This window comes from Ornithodoros turicata, chromosome 2, assembly GCF_037126465.1.
Source record: "Ornithodoros turicata isolate Travis chromosome 2, ASM3712646v1, whole genome shotgun sequence".
Lineage (NCBI taxonomy): Eukaryota > Metazoa > Arthropoda > Arachnida > Ixodida > Argasidae > Ornithodoros > Ornithodoros turicata.
Window position 1 is genome coordinate 30,739,573 of NC_088202.1, and position 3,988 is coordinate 30,743,560.

Below are 3,988 nucleotides of genomic sequence, written 5' to 3' on the forward strand. Positions count from 1 at the left end.
TACCCCATTTCAACACAGTAGAAAACACAGATTTGTAAATAGCATCTGTTGATTGCACTGTACATACCCCCCACATAAAGGATCATAGTGGATACTACAACACAAAAAATATAGATTTTAAACCACTCTTACGTCGTAGTAGTAGTATTTGTGTGAAGCTGCGCAATTCCTGTCCTGCAAATAATTTCAACCATATGTTTCATCTGCAAGCGTGATGATCCCCTGAAAAGCAATTCACACTTGGCGGGAACTACCGGTTCTGAAACCTATTCCTGACATGTGTAGCCATCAGGGAGGAAACCCAAGGGCTGCGGTGGAAAAGACAAACACACACGGGCTATGTTCTCTCTGTGTATCAGCTGCTCTGGCTAGGTTTCTATTCACGCTTAATGGCCGTAGCAGTATTGCATGAAGACCACTGCTAAGTTGTGTTGAGAAACACCACTTTATGTTTGCCATGTCTAAATGAAACGTACCTGACCTGATCCAAATTAACCGTTCTGAGTCTGGAACACACAAAGAGAAAAACGCAACACACGCCACAACATTAACAGATAGCAAATGAGCTGTAGCGAGCTCCACCTTGGGACAAAGTCAACAAGTAATTCACCAAAAGTCAATGAGCGCCTGAAATGTAACATCTCCAGTGGCGTAGCCCGACCTCAAAGGTAGGGGGGGCTCGATACGAAAACTCCCCCCCCCCCGCTGATCCTGTGTCGACAACACACACATACTTGTGCACACTGCAAACTGAGGATTAAAAAAGGGAACGAAATAGTTGATTTAGACGTTCACAGTACGATTACATGTATAGGCTGTCATGACCAATGAAGTGGTGTCACGAGATTGGAAGTATTTTGAAAAGCTCATACTTTGAAAACCATTCAAGAATGCTTCTTAGATAGACGCCATGAACTGCAAGAACTTTCGCGATAGTGACACTGGTCCCCCCCCCCCCATATATTATGTTCTCGGATTTGCACGATTTGTGTGGGTCGGTCCGTGGCAGGTAGGGGGGGGGGCTCGAGCCCCCCCTAGCCCCGCCGTGGCTACACCACTGAACATCTCTGACTGGTAGCAGGATGGCCCACGTTCAATTCCTGGTGCTAGCACTGACTGGCTTTTTCATGAATTATTTGTTTGAAGTTTCGATGTGCTTGAGAACCATTCGTCAACCATTGTATCCTCATGAGGTGATGAGGGTTTGTCATCCCAAAGAGACTCCCTTTCTGGCATGTGTCCTTATGGATGCTCATCACTGCAGAAAAAAAGAAAGAAAGAAAGGGAAAGCATTTAATGACAAGAAATGGATAGTCGCATTTACTGCATAATGATTGTGCACAACAGAAAGAATACTTTTGCACAGAAGGCTGTACTTCTTGATGTCTAACATCAAGTTACAAAATTCCAGAATATATGACATGTTGTAAGGTAGAGAATAAGTAGAGTTATTGAGTTGTCGAGTTGAGTTGAGGGGGCAGTTGTACCCCCTTTTTATTTTATTAGATATGATTATATAATTATCTTTATGTCTGTACCACCCCTCGCTCTCTACATTACAACATGTTTAATATATTCTGGGATTTTGTAACTTCATGTTAGACATTAACAAGAGCAGCCTTGTGCACGAAAGTCTCGTCTCATTAAAATTTAGATGCTCTCAACAGTCTTCTTTCTGTTGTGAATCTCTATCGCAGCATACCTGCACACTGCTGTTCTACGTACTGTGACTTTGCAGTAAGAGTATGGACTTTGGGTAAAAAGACTACACAGCACTGCTCAGGTATTTTTGCCTATCGAACAGTATGTATGTATGCAGTATGCACACAGTATTTGCACCGGACCCACTAAAAATGTAGTGAATGTGGCATTGCCCACGGTAATGCACCAAGTTGAACACAATTATTGTAGAATCCAGGTATTTTAGCTTACATGTCAAGCCAGTACCACACCAGTATCCAGTGTGAAGTTGTGACAAATAAATAGTTTCCATTTTTCTTAGCTCTCAGAAAACAGACAGTGAATTAATAAGAGTAGACAACGTTAACATGAATTCTGGGCTATTCTTCAGATGAAGATTCACAGATAGTAAAGGCACCTTCCTCAATGGACGTTGATGACACTGAAAATTCTAAAATGTTACCAGAGGCGACATCAGCTTCGGTGTGTCAAAGGATTGTATGTCCAACAGTAATCCAGCTAACAGTAACAAAAATGTGCAAAAGACAAATTAACTGAACTAATGTAACGTACCTTCTATATCAGACAGTAAAGCTTGTAACACCCCATCCACAGGAACCAGTGTCCAGACACAAAAGTGCTTGAACTGGGAGATAGCAGCTAATCGGAATGGCGATCTTTGTTTTCCACCCTCGAAGCACAGGTTGCCACTTTGAGGGCAGATTTAAAAGTGGTGTGAAAATGTCTGCATGCGAATGCACATGAAAAGTTGAACATAGATGAATACTCAAATTATAACATCACATTGTCATACCTGTTGGTGGAGGTGGACTGCAACTAACGTGTCAGCAATTTCTTCATGACCAGATGCAAGCCAGATCATGCTTCATTTCCGCCTTCAGCGTGCACCTGTGATAATTCAGAAGTTAGATTATCAATAGTACTATTGTGTTGTTAATCGTGGTTATATCAGAGTAAGCGCAGTAGGACAGCTGCACAATCGATTCATTAAGCTTTCTATTTTTTATATCTGAACCTCGACTTACCATTTTTTGCTCTCGTTTTTTGCCTTGATCCTCCGTGGCACGTTCAAAATGTTATGCGTCGGGCACCTCGGATTTTCATCAGACGATTTCGTGCCGAGATTCCAAATTGCCTCTGGAGTCGCGCGTAACCTATGATAACATTCGTGGACGAAATCCTTGCAGTGGAAATTAGCAGGCACCACTGTCAGCCAAGAGCTTCGCACTGCTTGGTCTTTTGGCAGCTTATAATAGGTAACACTTGAATGCACCGATGAATTGTTCTAACAGCGTAGCACTCTCGCATCTTCGACAACTTCGCCGTGGCATATTTACGAATCATATCGCTCCAGCCCATAAAAGGCAAGGTCAGAACAAGGAAGTGCACTTTCCAAACGACGCTATGCAAAAAAAAAACATTCACATGCTTTGTTTCCGGCTTAGCAACAACATAACAGCTGTTCGCTTATGTACGATGCACAGAGGAGGAAACGAAAGAAGCCAAGCAGCCAAGCCAAGAGTCCATGCCAAGCCAAAGACAGATAAACCGAGAGCAGTGACGTCGGTGCGCCCGTGCGCAGGGTTTGCCGACGGTCTGACGGCCGGGCGTGGGAACTAAAAAAACTGTTTTCTAAAAAACTACTTACAGTTGGAGCAAGATATTTCGCACACATATTCAGTGTTCGGTAATGAACACACAGCGCGAGTATCGCTCAGTTCTGCGGCACTTCAAAATCGGCATATCTGACCTTTAACTTTCCACCTGTAAATAAATAGCTTCCCCCTTTCTTTACTTCGTACACCCTTGTTGTCTGCCTCTCATTTTTCCTAGCACTCATTTAATTTCACGGTCGCCCAAAGCCCTTTCCTTCAGCAGATTATCTATATCTGCAATAGATTTTTTTATGTACATTTATGAGTTATATTGCTATGAAATATTTAAGGATAACACTGTAAAGTATTCAGTTGTTGTCGTTAAAAAATATGATTTATTCATTATATAATAATAGAGAACACAGAAACTAGGGTACGTATGACAATATACAAAAGAGTATTCCACAAACCGACACACTTGCTTGAGAACCCCACCCCAACGTTTAGAAAATCTAAATTGCGAAATTCAACAAATTTAAAACAAGTAAACATAACTGCATTACTATATGAACATCAACACCTCCGTGTTCTTGAATCTGCTAAAACGTGTATGGAAACAGAGGCTCCAAGAGTACCAATGTAACCATACCAATGTACCAATTGAGGTGTACCAATGTAATATTCTGCACCTA

The 3,988-nt window shown here is 42.0% G+C and overlaps 1 long non-coding RNA gene across 1 annotated transcript; it reads right to left on the bottom strand.

The window, feature by feature from the left end:
- Nucleotides 1–1,011: 1,011 nt before the first annotated feature.
- Nucleotides 1,012–3,096, bottom strand: LOC135383290 (uncharacterized). The gene is made up of 4 exons (XR_010419793.1): nucleotides 2,727–3,096; nucleotides 2,495–2,589; nucleotides 2,254–2,371; nucleotides 1,012–1,258 (listed from the first exon to the last, which is right to left on the bottom strand). It is a non-coding gene; the product is annotated as an uncharacterized LOC135383290 (long non-coding RNA).
- Between the last annotated feature and the right edge of the window lie 892 nt (nucleotides 3,097–3,988).